Here is a 26,738-nt window from a genome sequence, read left to right on the forward strand (position 1 = left end):
AACTCAAAAACAAGCATCACAGATCTAAAGTTGATACCTCAGACGGTTCCAGAACGATCTAGCATCACAGATCTAAAGCGATACCTCAGACGGTTCCAAAACGATCTAACATTGCAGATCTAAAGCGATACCTCAGACGGTTCCACAATGATCAACTTCCAAAATCTAAATCGGAAAAACTTTGGACAAATTCCGTAACAATTATCTTCCAAGACTTAAAGCGGTAACCTTGGACGGTTCCGAAACAGTCAACACAAAGACTTTCAAATCCTTCATCAAGATATAATCAATGAATTCATTCTGATGAACAAACCCTCAACCCATTTACCGGGTGGCATCTGAAAGCCCATCTCAGGTAATGTTCCAATCTGCCAACAACATTTCGCAGACGACATTCAAATGTAACTTCCAACATCTCTTCTGATCAAGGTAAGTGCAAATTTTCAGGGCATCTAAATATTCAATCATCTTCTACCTTCAGATTTCAGACAATCTCTTCAGGTTTAAGAAGATTGAATAGGGGCAACTGTTATACCCCAAAATTTGCCCACATATTTTTCAAGAAAACTCCAATCTGAAAATTAAGAGTCTCATATAATCATGGATTTTTATTTCAACAAATATCCTGACATATGAAATACTTAGTTTTTAGAATCTTTCTTATACAGTAATTTGGCTTGCAGTTGAATTTATTCTTACGCAAACACCAAATACTGTTTATTACTTCACACATGCTATTTATTTATTTACAGATAAATAGTACTGACACAATTGGTACAGAGTTAAATCTTTTTTTGCAGGCGCAGAATCAGGAAACTCAGACTGTACTGGTAACAAGTAGATTATTATTATCTTTTGTTTCCCACTAATTTTTGTACTATATTCCATTATTTGCAAAAATCTTTTCAAATCTCTTTTTCAAAAATCAAATCTCTCTTTTTCCCAACACTATCTACACTTTCTTTCAAATCTTACTTCCACTCAAATTTTCCTTTTGTACGGAATCACATCATTCCCCAACGTCTCTATCCTTCTTTCCATTCTATAAATACCTCTCATTTTCTTTCATAAAATCTCACATCAAATTCTAATTCATCTCTCAAATTTCTACCTCATATCTATCTTTCTCTTCTTCCCTAACAAGAATGGCAAAGTGGATAGAGACACTGTTTGTTACAGTCATCACCATTGCTACGGTGATCATGACTTTCTTCTGCCTGCATAGTCCTGAAGAGTGTGGACCTGCAATGGTTGCACTCCCAATCATCTACATGTTATTGTTCATAGCATGGGTCATTAATCGTCATTCTTAAAATTTGTCGTATTTCTTATTTCTTAAATGTACCGTTTATTCGTCGTACTGTTCAATATAGTATGTAATATTTGTACTGTCAGTATTAAATGTTGTACTATTTGTCATAATATTGCTTAATTACTAAGATAATATTTTGTGTGTTTTCTGCCAGTCAAATATTCCTATTTCTGTGCATTAAATGATTTTCAGGGTTATTATCGGTAATTTTGGCCCGCATACCGTAAATATTAGTTATTTATTATGTCTGTGTTTTTAACAAGTCATGTAAATAAACTTTCATTTTTCACATAAAACAAAAACAAAAACAACAAAAATAAAATTAACTTTGACTGTTGATTTTTCACTCTAACTGCTGCATCAATACCCGGACAGTCAGTTGACAGCCAAACTGCTGGCAGTACAATTCTCAGTGTTTTGTACCATCAATCAAATCAATCTTTCACAATTCAAATTTCCAAGATCTTTGTGTTAGAAGTCTTCTGAATATCACGCGATTAGCAGAGACTCAACACTGCACAAAAATCAGGTACGCTTAACTGTCTCCTACACAAACAGTCCCTAATCAGGGTTTTTCTTGTTTTTACAGGAGCAACAAGTTTTTGAGAGCTCAAATGGATTTCATACACATCCATATATCTCAAAGTACCATCATACAAATTTTCAAACTTCAATTCACTCAGACGCACCGTCAGCAGCTCAAACAGTCAACAGACGACCCGTTTGACCAAAAAAGTCAACAGACAGTCAAAAATGAAATTTTTTGTCAAAGTCCATATTTTGTCAAAGGATTCATCATTTGATCATTGGATGATCATAATTCATCAAGGAAAGATCAAAAATCAACAAAACCCTAAGATTCAAAATTAGGGTTTTTGCCTGAAAAGTCAACTCAACTTTGACTGATCATAACTCTCTCATCCTTCATCCAAAAAATTCAAACCAAAGCTTGTTTTGAAGGAAATTCAATTATCTTTCAAATGCCATTGATCCCATGGTCATTGGATTCACCATTTGAAAAATATGATCAAAGACATTACAGGTCATTTTCAAAGTCAACAAAAAGACACTTTTTTCAAAAGGACACACAAGGAGCTTCAAAAATCATTTTGACATGAGACCAAAGACATTGGTTAGAGGACTCTTTGAGGTTTCTAAAAAGTGCAAGATCTCCTTCATATGACAAAAATTGAAGGATTTACACCTTGTTGAAGTTGGCTAAAATTTGGGAAAATACATGAAATCAACATTGTTCAAAAATGCATTTTTTCCAAATGGGGCCAAATTTTCAGCATTCAAACATCATTTCCATGATGTAATGGGCCTCCCACGACCAAGACTAAGCCCATACCTTTTTTTATCCATTTTTGCATGATTTTATCTTACTTAAAGATTAAAATTAAAAGGAAAATGCATGGATAAATGGTAGCTTACAATCTAAGCATGACTCACCCAAGGAACCTTCAATTTTCTGCAGAGGATTGGTGCACAAGGCAAGAGCATTGAATGGAGTCAAGACTTGGTCAAAAATTCAAGGTTTTTAATATTTAAAAACCAAGTTTTCAACAAAGGCAACTAGCTGCAAGTTAGCTTCAATTCTAAGCACACATAGCTTATAAATAAGCTATCATAGTTCAGCAAGCAAAGGGAGACGAGTTCAGAAGCATCCCTAAGCATATAGCATACTTGTAACCACTTGTAATTTTCAAAGAAACTTTAAATTCGAATTTTAAGTTTCAGTCCATTTCAATACAAACTAAGCATTCAAACATCATCTCTGAGCTTCACTGAAACTATTCCAATCAATTGCAAGTCCTAAATATCACTGAATCGAGCTATATAGGCCACGGTTTGTTCAAACTAAAACCAACTTATATCTCATAACACACGCATATTTAACAAGATGTAGATGCATAATTGTGTTTGGTTTGAGGCTCCGGTCGTTTCTGGAGCTTCAATTGGATTTTAATGGATGTTTGTAGCATATACCATTTTAGGGTTTACTTAGCTCAAAATTAGGGTTCTTCATTAGGGCCAAAATTAAAACAAATTAAGGACATGGTTAAACTCAGCGGACCAAGACGAATCCAATGGTACCATCGCGCTTGATTTCTATACTTGTTTGACCCTATTCGTAATTTTGCAGGTTTGAGGTTCATCAACTACAACGCTTGTTTCACAAAAGCGCTGTAAAAGGCCCTGGCGAGAGGTTGAAGATGATGAGGTGTCCCCACCTCATTGGTTCAGACGCGCGCGTTTTTTTTAAATTGTCCTCTGATTCTGTGCTTTGCAGGTGTAGCTTTTACCACGTGCCTCACCATCTGGACCACCTGATCTCATTTAATGAATAATCCAATGATCCAGATCACGCATGCACACCATGCTCCCTCACAAATTACCACACAGGATCAGTATCCTTTTATTTTCTATTTTATTTTCTATTTTATTTAATTTCTTTGTTAAATTAATTAAAAATAGTTTTAAAAATCCAAAAAATACACAAAAAATATTTTTAGACTTCTAAAATAATATACTGTTTTATGAAATAAAAATATTTTATTTTTCTTCAAAATTTCAATATTTTGCATAATTAATTAGTATATATTTATATATTTGCTTTTTAATTATTCTAACCAATCAAAAAATCATAAAAAAATTTGTTCTTTGTGTTAAATATTGTTTATATATTATAAACTAATTTTGTACATATTTTGAATAATTTTATCTTTAAGTTTTAATTATTTGTATAATTATTTGCATAATTATGTTTTAATTAACTTAAATCAATTTCAAATCAATTCCAAAAATTCCAAAAAAATTAGTTTTGTTTTAAAATTAATCAACAAATATTTTGTACATATTTTAAACTTAATTTCTAGGTTTAAATCTATTTTCATCCTTTTTCTTCATTTTAATTTAATTAATCATGCATTAATCATAATTAAAATTAATCATAAAAAATCCAAAAACATGCCTTTTATTTTTCTTGCAATTTAAGATTCCTAGATAAATGTATAGGATGTCAAATTCATGTAAATAGGCTAGTTTACATTTCCCGCACAATCGATGTAATAGCGTAGATTTACTTTCCGCACTTTACATTTCCGCATTTTAATTTCCAGCACATATAAACTGCGTGTATGTCAAAGATAAAATTGAACCGTTAGATCACTAACTTCAAAGATAAATATCTGAATCCAATCACAATCACACTTGCACCTCTTCAGGTAATACCCTTCTCATTCCTTTCAAAATCAAAGTCAAAATTCTACTGTTTCGAGTACAAAATCGAACCTTGCTTTTATATCCGGTGAAAGGATAGATTTTTAAAGGAAATAGGATAAAGACCTTACAACTCAAGGTAGACCTCCTAGTTTGCTTGCTCAAATCAAAACAAACAAAATTCTCATACATTGTTGATTTTTCAAAACTTTCAAAAAAGACAATACTTTGTATACATCCAAACACGGGTTATTACAAAGTTAACGTTCTTTTCAAAACATCTTTCGAAAGATAAACAAGCATTTTGTATACATCCACACACGGATCATTACAAAATTCAATTTACAAAGGTATTTGAAACCACATATGAGCAATTTCAGAGCAATTGAAAAGTGATCGAAAAACAAGTGAGCTAAGCAAACTTAAGAGCCCATGGATAACCATGGATACAAAGGGTGCTAACACCTTCCCTTTGTATAACCTACCCCCTTACCCAGAATTTCTTAAAGGTCTTTTTTCTGTTTCTTTTATAAACCTTTCCTTAATTGGATAAAATAAAAGGTCGGTGGCGACTCTGTGAATTTTCAAAAATGCGAAAGCATTAAGCGACAAAAAAGAGTCAGTTCACGTATCTCTACAGATCAGAGGTATGGCCCGGTATTAAAAAAAATCGGAGGTCCACAAAGACGAATGGGTAAGTTGTAGGTTTTGGAAACTTTTGCCCATTCACGTATGGTACGCGTATGATACGCGTATGGGGGGGGTGGTACACGTATGGTACGCTCCCCATTGTGCACCAGAATACGTCCTTCTGCTGGTACGCGTATGGTACGCGTATGGCAGGGTGTTGGTACGTGTATAAACTTGTGATACACGTATGTGTATGTTTTGTGTGGAAAACCTGTTCTACTTATACGCGTATGATACGCGTATGGTGCGTGTGTTGTGAATTTTTGGCCCTGTTGGTACGCGTATGGCCAACGTGAAACGCAAATTTTGCTGTTTGTGAATTTTAAAAGATAGAATAATGCGTAACTTTTGAATTGATAATATGTTTGGAATGATGTTTGGATTATGATGATTAGAATGAGATGAATCGTATGATTAATTGATATATGATTTTATTGAATGATGTTAATATATATATATATATATATATATATATATATATATATATATATATATATATATATATATATGAACATGCTTATGATGATGATGATGATGATGATGATGAAATGAGTAAAGATGATGCTACTCATAAAATGTTGATGATAAAAGTATGTTGTATATATGTTTGCATGCATTCATAACCATTTGATGAGGGTTGAATCCTAATGATGAGAGGATTCTGTGAAGGGCAAGATTCCCATTATATGGAATCTGTGCTGGCAGGGCCGTATCTGGATGATGATAGATCGGTCGGTGGGTTTTCCCATTGATGATGTTGGTACCACATGCATTGTGTCAGTTTCATACATATGCATGATTTTTCTTATAACATGATTAATATATGTTATAAGATGACTTGATGTTTGTAGATGTGTGACAATGATGTGTCTGAATATGAAACGATTGGGTGAATGATATAACTATGATATATTGTTATTTGTGATGCAATAATATTGGTTAACTGTGATGAGACTCACCCTTACTTGTTGTCATTTTTAGATTGAGAATAGCGGCACGACTTGGTGAGGATTAGCTCATAAGTCGATTTAGTTGTTGTGTCGGTGTCATGCTCTGATAGATGTAATACTGGGAACGCGATGTTTTGAGTTTCGATTATAACTCTATTTGTTTATTTTGTTTGAAGTCTGATACATTAATGATGTAATGTTGACTTGATGATTCATTTCCGCTATGTAAACATGATTTTTTATCTAATGAGTTATAATTCAGATGTTTCAGTGAATGCATGACATATGCCAAACGTGTGTCTCCTTTTATTTATGAGTTGTGGCACCGCTTTACATGTTACTCTGATTTATATTTGTTTAATTTCCGCGGGGCATTAGAGGGGTGTTACATTGCCTAAAATGACTATTCTATCCTTCCCTAAGACTACCTGCCCCCTTTATGGCAGGGACAGTCTTGTGGCGAATAATAGTTTCGCTAACCCTTTTTACATCCAATGAAAGGACTATCTGCCCTCTTTATGGTACGGATAGCCCTTTCCCATTAAAGTCTAAAAGAACAATATTTCTAAACTTAAGGGTAATTGCTTTTTAATTGCTTTCTCTTTTTCAAATCAAAATCTTTTCCCACTCCTTTTCAAAATCAAATTCAAAAAGACTACGCTTATTTACAAGCTAAAGTTCTTCTTCAAAAATCTTTTCTTATTCACACACTACACTTCAAACATTTTGAAAACAAAAGTGATCTAAGAAATTAAGAGCCCATGGATAACCATGGATATTAAGGGTGCTTACACCTTCCCTTTGTATAACCTATCCCCCGAACTCAATCTCTTTCAAAAAGGTTTTTTCTGTTCTTTTAGCCTTTCTATTGGATAAAATAAAAGTCGGTGGCGACCCTTGCTATCCGCATTATTTCAAAAAAGTCAGTTCTCTCATCGTGTAATAGTCATCATTTAAAGAAATCCTTTATAAAAACTCAAAGGTAGAAGGTTTACTTCGCAGCGACCCGGGGGCGTGGTAATGAGTAGGTTAGACAGATTTCTATACTCGGAGAGTTAGAACAGAACTTGGCCGAGGTGTTCACAATGGTGTCTTGACAAAGGGTTATCCGATCATTGCCCGATAATGTTAAGTGAAGCATCATTTGATTGGGGCCATAAGCCCTTTTGTATGCTAAATTGTTGGAAGGAAATGCAAGGATACCATAACTTTGTCACAAAAAATTGGAGAGAGAGATTAATGGGAAAGGATGAGGCATGTATGTGTTGAAAGAATAGTTCAAATTGATCAAGGATCGTCTTAAGGAATGGCACAAGAAACATTTTCAAAACTTGGAAGGCAGAATAAAAGAGGAAAAGGATAAGCTTAATAGATTGGAGATTTGAGGAGAAAACATAGGCTTTACCGAGGAAGATCTGATAGCCAGGAGCAAAATGTCATCAGTTATTCACAAATTATCAAACATCAATTGCAGCATCTAATGGCAAAAGGCTAGATCGAAATGGCTGCAGGAAGGGGACGCAAACTCTAAGTTTTTTAATAGATGCATAAACAAGAGAAGAAAAGACAACGAAATATTATGCCTTGACTTTAACGGTAGAAGGGTTACGGAGGTGAAGGATATTAAAGAGGAAATATTTGCTCATTTTAGCCATCAATTTGCTAGCAGAAGAACCTGTGCAATACCAGAGAACTTATCTTTTAGTAATATCGGAGACTATCAAAATAGTGACTTAGTGCGTGAATTTTCAGAAGAAGAAATCAGAAGAGCAGTGTGGGAGTGTGACAGTGACAAAAGTCTAGGGCCGGATGGTGTTAATTTCGGGTTTGTGAAAGAATCTTGGGAGGAAATAACACAAGACTTTTTTAGGGTTATGGCTGAATTTTATGAGCATGGCAGGATGGTGAGAGGAGGAAATAGTTCATTTATTGTGCTTATTCCTAAGAAGAGCAATCCTCTGAAATTGCGTTAATAGGATGTGATCTTACCGAGCAGATCTGATGGCCAGCAAAAATGAAGGCTTGAAATCCGGAACGGTTGAGGGAAAAAAAGGGGTTGTACCTGCAAGGCACTCCGATGCCAAAGTAAGTGTGTGACCAATAAGATACAACAAAGTGAGAGATTTTGGGGTAAGAAAAGATTACCTTGCCCTCTGGGGTCAGAGGGCTATTTATAGAGTTATCCCATGCGAAATAGGCTCCACTTTGCAAGGCGCTAGTCTAGGCGATACGCGAGCTGGCTGCTACCGAGCACGAGGCTCCATCGTGCTCGGTTACGTCTAGTGTTTTCCCGGAGTGGACCGAGGAAGGTTGTCGCGCGCGCATTGAAGGTGCCTTGGGCCGAATGCTGGATTGGCCCATTTAAGGTAATTGGGTCGGTCCAGAACAAGAGACGCCCCAAGTCGTTGCTTTCGCTCGTGGGAGTGACGACTTTGAGGATGCTGGGCAGAGGAGATCTTCCGGGGAAGCGGGTCTGATGTTTCTGAGGGAAATTTCCCCAGAGCTTCGAGGAGAAAAAAGGTCAGGCCGGTGCCATACCCCAAAATTTACCCGATACAATCCACATCTTCTAATTTATTAAGGGTGTTAAAAATTAAGAGCCATAGGGTTTAATATATCTATTATTAAACTCGATCTCTTATAAAATTCCCTTATAAATTGTTCGAAATAAAATTGAGGTGTGAATAGCAAACATGGAAATCCAATTTGTTTTGGGCCCATTTGTTCCCCATCATTTAATCCTTTTTTAACAAATAATTACTAACTATTAGTGTTAGTATTATTATTAATCTAATCATTTTTATTAGGATTTTTTATTCATTTGTTAGGATTATTAGTATTATTTTTAATATTAGTGTTATTAGGATTAGTGTTAGTATTATAGTTAATTAAGAGTTTTATTTTAATTAGGCTTAGTTTATTAACTATATTATCAGGTTTGGGTTTTTTTTATCATTTCGATATTATATTTCTTTTACTAACATTTGCATTTTATTATTTACTAATTTTTATTATTATTAACTATTGATATTTTAATATTTAATTAATTATTAGGATTATTTTTATTAAGTTTTAGTATTAGGATTATTAGGTTTAATTTATTTTGGGTCACTATGTTAATTGGGCATTAGGCCCATTAGAAGTAAATCCCTAATTTATGCATTATAAAAAGAAATATGTTGACAGCCAAAAAGTCTTACGCTCATACAGAAAAACCCTTATTTTTATAAGGATTGTTTGACCGTTCGCCATCACGCGACTTCCCTCAACCGTTCAAACCGCTGTCAACCGGCAACCACCATAGATCCAAAGCGAAACCGCCGTCTTTTTTTATTATGTTCTGGGCGGTGAAATCAATTCAAAGATGAGAAACTCATCAACACCAGGAAAGCAAATCATGGGAAGTACTGAAACAGGTCCAATGGAGAAGAAGGATCCAATGGAGACGAAGGAAGGGACATGCTGGGCACGGGATTTGTTCCATTCAAATTTCCCAGATTTGTTTTTATATAATATATATTGGTTTCCTATATGTGCCAAGTGGTTAACGCAGCGCAGACGGTTGGAAGCGTACTCTGGCAATCCAGTTGGCGTGGGTTCGATCCCGCTGCATGACAAGTAATTTTTATCATTTGTTTGTGTCTCATTGATCCAATGCGGGAGTTCCTCGCGTGACCGTGGTGAATCCCCATGTTATGACCGTTAGATCAGGCCAGCATGTGATCTGACGCTCCTCAACCTGCAAGCATACCACGCTCCCTCAAAGGGTCAGCCACACAAGATAAAAAACCAGGTTTCTTTTATATTTTTATATTATTTACATTTTATTTACATAATTGTTTATTTATCTTAGTATATTTTTAGTATATATATATAATTTAATTAGAAATAGGATTATTATATAATTAGGATATAGTTAGTATTAGGACTTCTCCCGACTATTTTTAATTACTCGATTTAATTATTTTAATTAAATTTAACTTTAAAAATCACAAAAAAACCCTAGGAAGATTACCCATGCATTAGGGTTTGCCCTATCCCATTGCCATTTGGCAAAAATATTAATTCGATTAATTCTTACCAATTCTCTCCTCGACCCGACTAAAGCTATTAGTCGCAATAGACGAGAGATAAAAAACATGAAATTTAAAATACATTTAATTTGCTGCCCGCAGCGATCGAATCTATCGATCTGAGTAACCAGCAATGCCCCATTAATCCGTTAGCTATACTGATCAAATCTATTGATCATCGCATCTAACGGTGACATATCAAATCAGGGTTGTACGCCTAAACCTAAAACACACTAAACCACGACACTACGAATTTTCATCCTTTTCAATCAGGCAATTCAAAATGCCTTGCAAACCACAACATTTCAAAACTACGATAGGCCATTCAAAAAGCCTTCAAACCACCACAAATTCTAATTCTAAGGCGTACAACCCTGTGCCCGAACTACGTTGACTCTGATTCTCCCTAAGGAGATACATAGGCACTTGGATAACCAAGGCGAGTCCCCTTCCTTAAAACCTCCATTCAGTTCAAATCTCAATTTTCACCCTGTTCACTTCTTTAGCTATTAAACCTTAATATTTAGCCATAAACCTTATCTTCGATAAAACCTTAGGAAAGGGTTGAGGGTGCCTAATACCTTCCCTCAACCTGATTATAATAACTTACCGTGAATCTCTTAACTGCGTAGGGTTTCCTATTCGCCCTTCAGAATAGGTGGCGACTCTAAACCTTTAATTTTTAGGGCAGTTGCTACAGCTGGCGACTCTGCTGGGGACAACACTATAGATGAATTATTATGCTCCTAAGGCTTGAGAGGGTTTAGGTTTCTTGGTAAATCATTTAGGTTTTTGGCGAACTTTTTAGGGTTTGGATAATTCGCCAAGATTAGGGTTTGGATTAGGAATTAGGTTTTCATTTTTTTATTTAAATATTTAATTTTTTTTTAATTATTTATTTATTTACAATTCCCGTTCACAATCATTATTTACAACAATTTAAATGAATATTTGTCTACATTAATATTTATTGTTGTACTGCGTTTTTGGAGCTACAAATGGCAGATTTGAAAATCAGGTTCTGTTAAATATTTAAATTTTATTTATTTATTTATTTGCAATCTTATTTATTCTCTACAACTCATTTTTTTACCACAATTCAATTAAATGTTTATTTATTTGAATATGTATTATTTTATCGCATTTTTGGGATATATAAATTGCTGTCAAACCTAAGCGTGGGAATTATATTTAAGACCAGAGGGGAAATACATCGCCTACGAGTCTTATTATAATTCCACTCAGAGTGGGTTGAATATCCGGAAATGTCTGATACGAGGCTTGACCTTGTTGAGGACTGGACTTGGTATTTGGCTGATCTCTCTGGGAACCTACCCCTAAAATTCGAACCTCATGGATCAAATGAGTTGTTCTAAAATCCAAAGAGACAAAAAGTCTCGGCGGCTACGAACGACCCCATTAGACCTTCTTGAACATACCAATGGGAAGGGTAGGCACCCTAAGCCATTACGTCGAACCTATGAACCTAGGGCTTATGTGCTTACGTGCTTATTATATATGTGCAATTTATATACTGCGAATGCCTTGCATTTTAATTTTTGCAGGTACTCCTATGCGTTCCCTGGCCTGCAGGGACTATATTTCCAAGTCCATGTCCTTCCCACAAAGGACATCTACATCTATGCACGTTGATTGGCCTCTCGATGGCCATGAGACCTAGTGATTGTCATGAACGGTCACTCCGCGCCCGTATCTACGCACTCCCTAACCTGTGGGGAGTTTCCTTTTATATCTCTGTATTCTTACAACTACGTGTCCTTCCCACGAAGGACATCTTCGTTTACGCACGTCGATTGGCCTCTCGATGGCCATGCGATCTAGTGACTGCCTTGAACGGTCACCTTGTGCTTACATCTACGCGTTCCCTATCCTGTAGGGATTATATTTCCAAAAATGCATCCTTCATATGAAGGGCATCTTTGTTAGCATACGTCAATTGGCCTCTCGATGGCCATGAGATTCGGTGACTATTTTGAACGGTCACCCCGTGCTTACGTCTATGCGTTCCGTAGCCTATAGGGATTATATTTTTAAAAACCGCATCCTTCGTACGAAGGACATATTTGTTAGCATACGTCAATTGGCCTCTCGATGGCCATGCGATTCAGTGACTGTATTGAACGGTCACCCCGTGCTTACTCCTACGTACTCCCTAGCCTATAGGGATTTTCTTTTACATCCATGAGTTTTCACAACGACGCGTCCTTCCCCGAAGGACAACTTCATTAGCATGTGTAGCAACCTGCCTTAAAAATTAAGGTTTTTAGAGTCGCCACCTATTCTGAAGGGCGAATAGGAAACCCTACGCAGTTTAGAGATTCGGGGTAAGTTATTATAATCAGGTCGAGGGAAGGTGTTAGGCACCCTCAACCCTTTCCTATGGCTTTGAATCTAAGGTAACAGTTTATGGCTAAAATATTTAGGTTTTATAGCTAAGGAAGTGAATAGGGGAAAAATTGAAATTTAGGGTGGGGGACTCGCCTTGGTTATCCAAGTGCCTACGTATATCCTTTGGGAGAATCAGAGTCAACGTAGTTCGGACACAGGGTTGTACGCCTTTGAATTTGAATTGATTGTTTGAAGGCTTTTTGACTGGCCTGTCGTAATTTGAATTTGATTTGAAAGGCAATTTGAGTTGCCTGATTGGAAAGGATGAAAATCCATAGTTTTGGAGGAGTGTCTTGAATGTTTTATGTTTTGGGCGTACAACCCTGATTTGATATGGCACCGTTAGATGCGATGACCAATAGATTTGGTCAGTATAGTTAACGGATTATGGGGCATTGCTGGTTACTCAGATCGATAGATTGATCGTTGCGGGCAGCAAATTAAAATATATTTTAATTTTTGTATATTTTTCCATCTCTCGTCTAATGCGACTAATAGATTTAGTCGGGTCGAGGAGAGAATTAAGCTTGAATCAATTATATCATTAATAAATAAATTAGAATCGATTATATCATTAATAAATAAATTAGAATCGATTATATCATTGATAAATAAATTAAATGATCAAAGATTATTTCCCGTCTACTGCGACTAATGGATTTAGTCGGTTCGAGGAGAAAATTGGATTAAATCATCAAGAGAAAACAAATAATTAAACAATTAAAATTTCACAAGATTTAATTAATTAAAAATTTATTTTAAAAAAAACTACAAGGGGGTGTATTTCCTTAAAGGTTAGAAATTATGGGGTGTGTTAATATTAACTGGCAGGCCCAATGTTGTCTTAGATCCGTTGGATCTAGCGTACGTAAGGTATATGGTTTGTGGTGAGGTAGAGAGAATCAGGGACGTTGGATTTAGATCCGATCTAATCGTATGGCTCGCGCGTAAGGGTATTGAGGGACGTAACGAGGACGTGCATGCATGGAATCATGTTCCTTCTACAAAACGTGTGGCCATAGGGAGGTCACGCGTCGTCAACCTCAACGTACGCGTTTGATCATAAAAATGCAACAGTTGCCCCCCCACACTTCTTTTCTCTTTCGTTTTCTCTCTCTACTTTTCCTTCTCTCTGAACACTCTCAAACATTCATCAAAACCCAGAACGTACCCCTCTCCGGCCACCATAGACCGCCGCGCGAACCCAGGTTTCTGGTTGATACTCAACCGGAACCTTCAAAAATTCATCCCCATCCGAACCCAGCATACCCAGAACGATGAAGATCTTCATATGATCTTCATTGTAAACCCAGATCTTCAATCCAACTTCTACAAATTCTAACCCTAATCCCAATTAAAACCCCGCAAATCAGACCAAAACATGCATGTAGTCTCAAATCATAAGATAAGTGATTCGATTACCTTATGCCTTGAATTCTATAACGTGTAAGCTCCCTTGATTCGCTAATCCCTTTCTTCTTCTCCGTTTTCTTGCAGGTATGAAGATGAAGATTGAGGTGCGAGTTCGTCTTTGCGGCGGCTACAATTTCCAGAATTTCTCTCCCCTGATCGTTCATCCCCCTCTTCTCTTTCTTCTTTTTAATTTATAGCATTAGGGTTTATTCTAGTTAGGAATTATTATATTAGACTATTAGGTTTGTTATCAATTCCGGATTTGATTTGTTTGTAATTGATTCCATTTCTTAATAAAGATCATATTTGATTTTATTATCTTAAGATTTGATTTACGTTTTGTTAATATTAGATTCGTTTTGCGTTTTGATTTGATTGTTCTTATGATTCACGGTGCGTTTTTGACTCAATCCATGGGCCTGGGTGTGAGGATTGCTTTAGGGTTTCTTGGAGTTGAGAGGGGCGGCCGCCGCTGGGCTTGAAAGCTAGGGTTTAGTGTGGTTGCGGTGCTGGAGGTTTGGGGGAGAAGATGAACAGGGCCGGGTCGGTTTGACCCGCCTGTTGACCCAACCTTTGGACCCAACTTTGAATCATGGCCCAGTTTCTTTTTGTTGTTTGGCCCAAGACGCAACATAAATGACGCAACAAAAAAACAAGAAATAACCAAAAAAACTCAATTAACCTATTTATTTAATCAACTAACCTTTTAATAACTTATGATAATTAAAGTTAATGATATTAATTAATAAATACAAGAAAGATTAAACTAATACTAATATTATCTAAAATACTAATAATAATTAAATTAACATAATTATCCTAAATATCTTAAAATAAACTAATTTAATTATAATAGGATCCTAAATAAACTAATAATCCTAATCTGACCAAATAATATTTATTCAATACTAATGGTCCTAAAACTAATCTTAATTAATATTTACAATTAGTATTACTAGTAATTCTATAATTAGTAAATAATAATATTTATTTGGTAAAAAATAAAAAGATAATAAAAATGATTAAATGATGAGATAAATGGGCCCAAAACAAATTGGATCCCAAATACTTACTACCCACACCTCATTTTATTTTAATCAATTTATAAGGGGATTTTATAGGAGAGCGAGTTTAATGATAGGTATATTAAACCCTATGGCTCCTAATTTTTAACGCCCTTAATAAATTAACAGACGCAAATTATGTCGGGTAAATTTTGGGGTATGACAGCTGCCCCTATTTAATTATCTTGGATTGAATGGCGTGAGAATACGCAGGGCTCACGCTTTTCGAATCGAAGAGTTATTAAATAATGGAAGACCCCTAAATTTACCTTGTGCTTGAGTGTGAGAGAAAAGAAATGTCCTGCTAACGCCTGAGTCTTACATAGCGAGGACTCGCCGTTAATTGTGATCAGCTTGCTATATTGCTAACAAGCTCACCTGCACCCGTAGGATCATTTGCTAGGGTTATAGCAAACTCACCTGCACCATTTGAATCATTTGTCCTAGTTCGGACAAATTCCACCTGCACCATTAGATCGCTTACCCTGGTTCGGGCAAGTTCACCTGCGTAGAAGTTTGTTTTGTATATGCGAATGCATTATGCATATGCACATGACCCCGTTGTTTGTATAATGTAGATGTATGAATGTTTACACATGTAAATGTTGTGTGTATGCAGATGAGTATGTATGATAACTCCAACGTCTTATCTCCTTATCACCCCTTGAATTTGTTTGACCCTTTTGAGATGTTTCGCGAATCCTAGTTCGGATTGTATTTGAGGAGAGATGAAGTATTGTCTTACATAAGACTGCCTGGAGAGGTTTCCTGAATAGGACAGATCATTGACAGATGTGACGGAGACTAGGCTTCAAACAAAGCTCGGGAAGAATTGTCTTAGAGAAGACTGTTGCACCCCAAAATTTGCCCACTTATTTATTCCCAAATGGCTTTCACATCACATTCATACACATACTTCATATAGGCCATTCATCCAAGGCATTCATCCATATCACTGTCACTATCCAAGAAAATCGGTGAAAAAGAGGTTCAATGTGTGGGGTATCTGTGAGCAAAAGAGAAAGATTGAGGACTTGACTGCACAATACTATTCTCATGGAAGTTCCCCTAAAGATCAGGATTTCACTCTCTCCAAGACAGGGTTCAGATTAAATGATACAGGCTTCAGATTCATCAATCGTCAAATTAGGGCTTTCTGACCAAAGCCAACCCTGTTGACTTTCTGGTCATTGATTAATCAGAAAAATGGATGTGGATGCAGAATATGGCTGTCTGAGAGAAATATCATGTACTGGAGGTCTTTGGTTGCTAATCGATTGAGAATCGGATCAGAGGCGGATTAATCGGGAAATTCACCTGAAACTGGAAAGAATCAGAAAAATTGACTTTTAGGTCAAAATCAGGGTCAAACCGTCAAATATTGATCTTTGGGGTGAAAATCGGTCAAAGAAAGTCAATGGATTGAAATAAAATTAAGAAAATGTCAAAGTTACCAAAAATGGAAAATAGTTGAAATGTGAAATTTCCATAAAAGGCAAGTTCTATACTTAGGAAAATATTTGAAAAGTTGGGAATTTGGTTGACTAGCCCACTTCATGCAAGTATTGCACGCATCTCAAGGCATTTCCTCAAGAAAGCTCCAACATGAAAGTTGCTCAAATCATGGCCCTCTACAATTCTCTAGTTGGAAGTTTTCTCACTTGAGGCCTGGTTAAAGAGATAAAAGACGAGAAAGTTGGAAGAATCACATGGAAACCATATTCCACACTTAGAAAATTTAGAGAGTTTGAAACTTGTCAAGCAGCTGACTTTGACCCCAGATTGCACGTACTTCTAGGCATCAAATCAAAACAAGGTCAACACCAAAAATATTCATTTCATAGCCCTTTACAATATTGTAGTTGGGGGTTTTTTCAAAAGAGGTATGAATCGAAAGATGCAAAGGAAAAAAACTCGAAGAATCACATTTGGTCAAGGCATATTGCTGGGCAAAAATCCAGGGCATGCGTGAGCAATTTATCAAGCACGTGGCAGGCATAATTCAAGGTTGATTTTAGGAAAACATAAGCATCTTATGGACTCCATGCCTATACCAAGATGTTCTACTCCATGAGTTCTTCACAATAGGCTCAAGAACATTAATTCTGGGTACATATTGAGCGTGATATAAAGTCACAAAGTCATGCCCTCGTTTAGTCGTATTTCACCCAGGTTCTCGAGGCCAAGCCAAGGCACGCGCACGCAGAGTTTTGCAGCAACAATGCTATGAGTTTGGGACCAGTTTTCTCATACTTTTAGTCATCATTTAGAGAACTCTCCAACATCAAACATCTAGGGTTACACGTCCTCTTTAGACTGAGCCTAAGAGTGAGTCGTGTTGAGATCCATAGCAAGAGATATATGTCCTCAAGGTTGGCATCATGATTGGTTTGCAGCATGGCAAGGCATGTGTGAGTTTCAGCATGACCCCAAGGCATTACCACAACGAGCCATGCATTTTTTGGAACGAGAAAGCAGTAAGGAACTTGCCAGGAATAGACCACCCTTGTTCACGAAGTTTAGAAAAGTCCCACAACAACCATACACACCAGGAGCTAAGTCACCTCACTCTATATAAAGCCACACACTCTCACGATTTCATTTTACACACACACACACCTCATTCTTTCCAGCTTCACACGCTCCATAACTCATTTTTCAGATTCCATTCTCGCCATTCTCCCTCTTCCCCACTCTCATCTTCACTCTCTCCTCTCTCTCTCTCTCCACCACAACAAACCATAACAAACTTTCACTCACCACCATAACCACCGTAACAACCTCCTTCAACAAACTTCTCCGGTCAACAACCTTCATCATCATTCCACCACCATCTCTCTTCTCTCCATTCTTCAAACTCCATAACCGAAGCTTTATCACCACAAACCACCATCAGTCTTCATCGCAACACCACCAGAACCAACCTTCGTGATACACCAGCCACCTTTGTCATCATCGATTTCATCATGCACGTCTCAGATTCTTGAACAAGATCGAGTCACGCGTTCATCGGTGAAGGAGCTGCGGAGCTTTATTCTCGCTCTTCATTCAAGATTCGTCAACAGGTAAGTTTTCAGATCTTTCTTTAGCATCATAACGCCAACATGCGCATTTATGAATATCTGAGCTAGTTTTACTCTCTCTGCGTTCCGTTTGTTGATTCCGGAGATTTCATTCTATTATGTACGTGGTTTACGTGTGTAGACGATGTGCTTAAGCTCTCTGAAGGCGTGTGAGTTTAAGGTTGAATTTAGAGCGAGTTTTAGTGAGTTTCTTAAAGTTAGGGTTCATGAGATTTGGTTCGGTTAGGCTGCTAGAGTAAGAATTAAAAGAAAACAATGATAGATCTGGAATCTGAGGGAAAATCCGAGTCAGGTGGTGTTGCCCGTTTCAATTTCTGGGCGAGTCAAGCATATCCGGCGTGGTGAAATCGCCGGAGAAGATGACCGGAAAACGGATCTCCGGCGTGAGTTGTATGTGGTCTTAATTCCAGTGCTGACGTGTCCGGTACGTGATTGGTTGTTGCTCCAATTTTGTTGTGGACGTTGGATTTGTTCATGTGAGGGGAACGTGAGGTGGCTAATTCTGAGTGGCTAGGGATTTATTTTGTCTTTTATGACTTAAGTGAACCCATGACCAATTGATGCTTATTCTTCTCCATGTGTGTGTCACGTTACACAAATAATTCCAATTATAATAATGATAACATGCATGCTGATTAAATAAGGATAACCACATGTAAATGAAATAAAAGAGATAATAAATGCTGATAATCAAAAAAAGTGGAATAGTATGTGTATTGATTGGGCCACGAATCTATTGGGCTCAAGTTTGTTTTCTGGATTACACACCCCAAATGCTAATGCTGTCACGAATTTGAGATAGTGGGCCAAGAAGATTTATTTTTTCACCTCCCAGTTCTGGCCCAATGCGCCTTTAGTATAGATCTTAGTTCATTTGGTTTTTTTTGCTGATTCACCCCCTTTGCTGATAATAAAAAAACAAATAAAATAGTTTTTTTTCTTCTCTTGCTTGCTAATTGATTTTTGTTCAAATAAAAATGACAAAAACATATTTTTCACCCAATTAGAATTTTTAGAAATAATTGTTTTGATTAGATTTTAATTGTTGATTTTCTTTTAATTTTGATTGGTCCTCACATAAAAAAATAATAAATAACTTTTAGTTTTAATTTTCAAAAATAGTCTTAAACATGAATAAAAATAGTATTGTTTGTGAATATTTTCTTTAATAGTTTAGAGTTTTATTTCTCTTATTTTTGTGAGTATCTTTTATATTTGTGAATACCAAAATGCCCTTAGTTGTTAAAACAACTCTTGTTAGTTAATCTCCTTTAGATTTAGTTTAGATTTTAAATAGGAATTACAATAACATTAGATTTAGAAACTAGGAATAGTTCCCTTTTTGCATTCTTTTTCTTTTACAACCATAAAACATTTAATAAAAATACTTGAAATAAATCCCTTAAAAAATACAAAGAAAATACTTAAAACACTAATAAAAAAGTGAAAATCTTAAAAAGGGAATGGAAGCTTGAACACCCCTTGCTTTAGGGAATGTTCGAGTGCTTGGATCTCCCTTGCTTTAGGGTCCCATTCAGGCGTAAGTTCCCAACTTCTAAAAAACACAAACCATAGAGTAACTCGAGTTTCCCTTGCTTTAGGGATTTCCTCGAAACGCTCAAACTCTCTTCTATCTCTCGCCCTTGTGGCATTCTTAAGAACATGTTGAATCCATTCCATAATTAGGCGTATAAGTCTCCAAAGGTCGAGCATCGTGGAGTGCGACTTTAACCTCTGTTTAACTAAAAAACACAAAAACATAGAAAATATGGAGCCGAACTACGGTCGCTCTGATTCCTTGTAAGGGATACGTAGGCATTGGGTCGCGGGGCCTAAGCGAGCACACTTGTAAATAATTCCTTCTTTTCCCCGTATATCTTTTGCATTTATTCGCATTTAGGTTTAGACATAGATACACCCTTTAGATAGAAGCAAACATAGGTGGATACCATCGAGTACGATGGGCGTGAGGGGTGCTAGCACCTTCCCCTTGCGTAACCGACTCCCGTGCCCTGTTCTCTGGTCGAAAGACCTTGTTCTTGTTCGAGTTAGGTTTCTGATATTCCTTTCCCGCGATGGGATGAATATATTAGTGGCGACTCTGATTCCATTTTTCGCGATAGCGACAAAGACTGACTGAGGAAACTCTTTGAAAGAGCAAGATGTGTCTTTAGAAAAAGATTGGATAAATTTTTGAAGAGTATTACCTAAAGAGGTTGAGATATGTCTTAAACAAGATTATCCAAAAAGGCTCCTAAAGAGGGTGTGATGTCGCCTCTAAGGGTATCCCTAGGATTACATGTCACCCGTCTGCATTGCATACACGGAGTTACAATACAAGGAGTCTCTCGCATGCCCACGCATTTGCATTTTCATGCATTCATACATTTACATTTGCATCTTCGCCCGCACCCACACTTACCGCGCTAGCCGGTTTCCCGAAATTCCCGAAGAAAAATACAAAGGATCGTAAATTACGGAGAAAGGAGGATTAATTAATGGGAATAAGCTTGGTCTCACAAAAGGAAAAAAGGTTGCCTTTCATCATGCCAGCCGCATGTCCATGCCTTTCCGTAACGAGTTTGTAAATACAATAAAGGTTGTCATCGAGCAAGGATTAGTTCAACAAAGAAGTTCCCTCATAGATACACTCAAGATGTATCTAGTCATAAAAGGGTTCATCTTAGAACATACCAAACTTACAAGGACGCTCTACGATAACCTGAGGGCAAGGGTTTGTCTAACTGGGGCAAAATCCTGAACAAGGATGCATAACTACGATGGAGGGAAGGCGACCTGTGTTAACTCCACACTAAGGGGCAAAAGGGTCATAGGCGTTCTCTCTATCAATCTACAAACTCTGGGGGTTTACGAACGGTGTGATACTATCCTAAAAAAAAGCAAAAGAGGTTCAGTCAAAGGAAACTCATGAAGTTCCGATACGACAAAAACCCACTGCTAACAATTTTTTCCCGACAGGTTGACGTGCCCAAGGAAAATTCGAGGTTGCCCTCACTTCTACAAGTCTAAAGAGCTAAGGAGTAAAACAAGATAAATAGATCTACAAAGGAGATTGTCCCTAGGATCAATAGGTTTTTCCATGCTCAGGATTTCAACCCCTACGATCGCTAAGTGTTTCTCAGGATAAAAATTGTACCTTCGGATTAGCAATTCTAATGGGATGACCATGCAAGTTTTGGAGTCAATTCATTCGCTCACTACTACAACTTTCCACTCACAAATTTCCATGCTACTTTCAATTTCAAATATAGGGTTATTAACAAACTGAAGGGAGAATGACGAATACAAATAACTAAGTCCAGCTAAACATATGCTTTCAAGGTAAGACCGAGCCGAGGATGTACAGGCATTGTTTCAATTCCCAAACAGTGGAGATATAAGGATGTTAATCCCTCGCCACCCCCTCGAGCCAGGAGTTGGAGTTTGTTTCTACTTTTTCAAAAAAAAACCTTGATTTCAACCAGGGGCAGGGTAGATTTCGATTAATTCAATGGTGTACTTTGGTTGTCAAGATAATCGGTCAATCCAAGCAAAGATTCAAGCATAAGGATCAAGCAAAACAAAAGGTTCAAGCATATCTTCCTCGCGTTCATCTAAGAATGAGGAAATAATGGAGATAACATCCATAATAATCTTCTTCCTCATTACATCATTCAAGATCGAGGAAGTATCAAAGGCGAAGCTTACAAATCAAAGTCGACATGGCAGTCACAGTATTCAAAATCAAAGGATCAAAAAGAGCATAAAAAAAGGGAGAAGAGCGCCCGCTAAGTCAAAACAAAAAATTCCATAAAAGAAAATAAAAATGACTTAGGCAAAAATTAGGGCATCCCGATGGATCAGATTCAAAGGAATTGGTTCATGCAAAAATAAGGGATAAAAAAAAGGGTTAAATAAGTTTTTGGTCCCTATAAAATTACCAAATTTCGTTTTAAGTCCCTTCAAAATTTTCCTTCAAATTTCAGTCCCTACAAAATTTTCCGTCTAAAAAAATAGTCCCTGACGTTAAAAGCCACTAACGGCTGCTGACGTGTCAAGACGGCTGCTGACAATCTCGTGACTGCTAACTCGTCGGAGCTTCTCATGAATGCTTGAATCTCTACATTTTTCATCAGTGCTTGGATCTCTACTAAGGCTTCTGCTAAACATCGAAACCAAAGTGATTCTCTTGCAAACAAAGCACATCCATTGGATTAAGCGAATTTTCAGGATCTGGAGAACATCAAGGAGAAAGGGGTGGGATAAATAAAATTTTGAGCCTTATATCCATTGTTTCTTAAAACATGAACCAAGCCAAGTTACAACATTTAAAAGTCCTAATTGAGGCAAGGTTAACTATGAAAGCATATCAAGCAGGATTTTGTTATACTGACTCCTAGGTTTGTTAAAACTATCCCTAAATCACTACGCTTCTTCAAGCATTCATTTCTAAAACATCCAGTCCTAATTCATAACGGACTTCGATTTCAAAACATGCATACGCATCGCATTGGAGTTACTTCTCAAAGGGTGCAACGTCATCTACGAATATATACTTAGCATCGAGGAGATCTCGAAATGGGTAATCAAAGGCGATCATTTCCAATAAAGACTCTGGAATGGGGGGAACCACATCTAGGGGGTTCTCCTAAACAGGGGCAAAAGTTTCAAGGATCGCAGGGGCATGCAATCGAACATCCTATTAACTAGGGGCATTCATCCGAAAGGTTCAATCAACTTGGGGCACATCTCGAAACAACAACAAACAGGGGCATGTGTTGCCCCCAAAATTTTCCCACTTATTTATACCCACTTGGCTTTCATATCACATTCATCCACATACACTCCATTAGGTCATTCTACGCAACATACATTCATTGGATACATAATCAAAGGATCAGAGGAATAAGGGATAGTTGCACATGTGAGCCCGTTTCTTGTGAGGTCTCTATGGGTTAAGGGCCTGGACTGAGACTCTCTTGGGTTCGTATCTTCAATAGAATTCTAGGGTTTTTGGTACCAAGAATTGGCTCATTTTCTTTATTTATGATATAAGTCTTTACATTGGATTTCATCTTAAGACTTGATATGGGTATGTCAAGATAGACTTCTCAGGACTATGGATCAAGGTATTCATCATCATTTAAGGATTAATTCAATTGATCCTCATCACCTCTTCTAACTTGGTCCGGGTGGGCTTTTGTTATCATTTGAAGTATTGAATTGACCTAAATATGCGAAGTTTGTCCTTTGGATCCAAACAATGATGTGAAAGTGATTCATTTAGAATTCAAGTCTCGACTATATGAGAAGAACCCATTCGTAAAGTTAATTCAAGTGAGCATCATGACTCGTTGCAAGATTCATTTAAGGTTTTCCACAATAAATTTACAAGCTTATAAAGTCCAATTTCATTGTGAAGGATCACTACAAAAAGTCCACAGTATTTACAAATCCAAAAGAAATAGAGAGAAGTTGTTCTTTATTGATTGAAGAATAAAATATTCATCACAATTATCCATTCAAGTTCCATTCAAAATCTATTACAAAAGTTCACAACATTCACGATTTCAAGCTCAAGAATCACTACAAGTCAAAGTTACAAAAAGGGTCAATATTTCATGAGAGAAGGTCAATTATGTTTCGAAGATCATGATACGTTACAAGATAATCCATTACAAAAAAGTCCTACTATAAAGTGGCAAAAGCACGTTACAAAGGTACTATACATGAGAATTGCATATTTGCACTAAAGTTGACAAGCTAGTCCATTCTGTTTTTTCACCATGGTGCTAACTAGTATGACAACAGTTGAGGAAGTCCACCCTTCTATGTTTCCAATCGCACAGACCCCACTGCTTCTCCACTTTTGGAACCTAGAACAAGAAAGAAAGGGAAGGTCACATGATTACCTCTAAACCAAAGGCCTTAAGTTCATAAGCTCTATTTAACAGGTTTAAATCATTAACTTCCAGGAGTTTAGCCTGGCCTTCATCAAGTAGTCACCATAGCTCTGCAAAAAAGGAGATAAAAAACGGTGCCTTCAGCTGCTTCACAGAGCTGCCGACCTGCACTCGAAAGAGAAAATCATCATGCTAACAATTCAGCACATATCCAACTCAGAAAATCACTTCAACTGCAGAAAAATCCAGAAAATACAAATAATCCATACACATAAAACTAACTTCCATTATAGAAATCCACAACTGTCCTAAACTAACCTACAACAGTTATAACAGTTTCATCATACCCCCTTCACAACCACTAATGCCAACAGAACCTAACAAACCCTCTAACAACATCTAACCTTCAAATTCAACTTGCTGCACAGTTCAAAATGGATACTAACATAAACCAAAATCAGATCACAGCAGTAGCATACACGTATATTACACACACATAACCAAACTTTCAAATAACCAATAATAGAATTAACCTCCAATCCTAACCAAAAAAACCAACATAACAGAATTTCAACCCTAACTAACTCCATAACTACCAAACAGAAGTAACAGAAACCTAACAGCAACTAACCGATTCAGTTACTAAACTAACATAATATAACAGAAAGAAGAGGAGGAGAAACAGAAATGTAACTGAAAAATCAGAATAAAACTAACCTTAGAATCTCTGCAATCTCGACCCTTCAAGTCTAACCAACCCCACATCTCACCATTGAATCTCCAACCTTTCTCAAGCTCTAACTGAATTTATCCTCTTCACCACCTATATAACAGGAACACTGCTCTATGCTTCAGTTCTTCACTCTTCATTCATTCATCTCCATCCTCACTTCACATTCTTCAATCTTCAACTTCACTCACCCTCTTCATTCTCTTCCACCTTCTTCACCATCTTCTTCACCACCATTCTCCTCCACCAATAACCTTCAATCAACCACCAATAACCTTCAATCACCAAAACTCATAAAATCACCATCGTAGCAAATTTGGAGAACAGAAAAAAAATCAAAGGAGAACGAACCTTGTAACAAACTCTCTGCAATCTTCAATCTCCCTTATCTTCTCTTCTATATTCTTCAACCACCAGATTCTTCAAGAACCAAAACTCTCGTCAATCATCTACCTTCATCTTTCTCCTCCACTCTGAAAATCATCGCTCTGCCTCACTCCACACAATTCATCTCTAATTTTCGAATCTTCATCATCACGCTCCTACAACAACATCCTACAAAAAAAATGCGTGAATGAGAAGAGGAAATAGAAACGTGAAACGGAATGGAAGAGAAGGTCGGAAAGAACGGATAACTCACGTCGGAGCAGCTTTTTCATTGAGTTTTACTCTATCGTCGAAGATTGAAAGATCATCGGAATCACTCCGGTTGCGAGGGAAACTAATTGATGAGGGATCGAAACCGAGTGACGTTGGAGAAAGATTAACGATTACAAGTGAAGGAAGAGACAAGAGAGGTTTAGTTGAAAGGATGACGTTTGTGGTGATGAATGGAGCTCCGTTACGGTGGTACTCATGGGGATTCTGATCGGAGAAGAGGAGCGTTCGCCGCTGCGTTTTGTCCGTGAGGAGAGGAGAGAAGATTTTCTGTCAAGAATTCCAATCGGCCATAACACGTAACCCTAAGCCCTCTTTTTATTTATTTTTTTGAATAATTTTATTAATTGTTGTTAATTGTATCAATTAGAAATATCTACATGATTAATATTAGTATAAAGTCTGAATAATGATTAATTAATTAATATAAGCTCTAGATTAATTGTGATTAATGTGATTTTGGAAATTGGATAAAAAGTAAGGGATAATTGTTTCAATTGATGTTGGATAAAGATAGGGATCACCATTCTCAGTGGGCCTAGACCGAATTTGGCACCATACCCCCACTCTGTCCCAATTCACACGTTTTGTGTGTGTTTGAGTACAAAAAAACAACCTTGGGCCTACCTTCTGGGCCCTGCGCTATTTATTCTGCTCACACACCTATATTCAATTCACATTCCCCCTGATTCACATTTAATTGATAGTTTTTTTTAGGTTTTTTTACTTAGTTTTTTTTGCTACTTCTTTTAGGTAATAAAATGACATAAAAACCTCATAAAAAAATACTAGTTTAGGCTTAGTAGCATTTAGGTTTTTTAGTATAATTTTGGCTTGAATTAGAATTCCCTTAACACATAAAAAGCTCATAAAAATAGTAGTATTTAGTAGGCTAATTTTGTATTAGTACTTGAATTGCTTCTTTTATTCTTTTGTATCATTTCCATGTTTTTTTTGGTATAATTGTTGTGTGATTTTGGCCATACTTTGGCCTATGTTGTTAATATCATTCATATGCTCCTTTTAGAATTTAGTCACCATGTTAACATTAGACTTAGATTAGAATAACAATTAGGCTAGAAAATAGGTTAGCCTCCCCTCTTTCATTCTTTTTTCTTTTCAACATTAAAACACTAATAAATAAAGATGCGAATCACATTAGGAAAGTGATAGAGAAATGAGTGGAATTCATTCCCTAATCTGTTTCTCAATCACTTAGTGGCATAGAAATG

The 26,738-nt window shown here is 36.7% G+C and overlaps 1 long non-coding RNA gene across 1 annotated transcript; it reads right to left on the bottom strand.

The window, feature by feature from the left end:
• Positions 1-23,659: 23,659 nt before the first annotated feature.
• On the bottom strand, positions 23,660-25,804 carry LOC131616969 (uncharacterized). The gene is made up of 4 exons (XR_009288362.1): positions 25,490-25,804; positions 25,201-25,404; positions 24,837-25,103; positions 23,660-24,284 (listed from the first exon to the last, which is right to left on the bottom strand). It is a non-coding gene; the product is annotated as an uncharacterized LOC131616969 (long non-coding RNA).
• Between the last annotated feature and the right edge of the window lie 934 nt (positions 25,805-26,738).

This window comes from Vicia villosa, linkage group LG7 (assembly GCF_029867415.1).
Source record: "Vicia villosa cultivar HV-30 ecotype Madison, WI linkage group LG7, Vvil1.0, whole genome shotgun sequence".
NCBI classification, from domain to species: domain Eukaryota; kingdom Viridiplantae; phylum Streptophyta; class Magnoliopsida; order Fabales; family Fabaceae; genus Vicia; species Vicia villosa.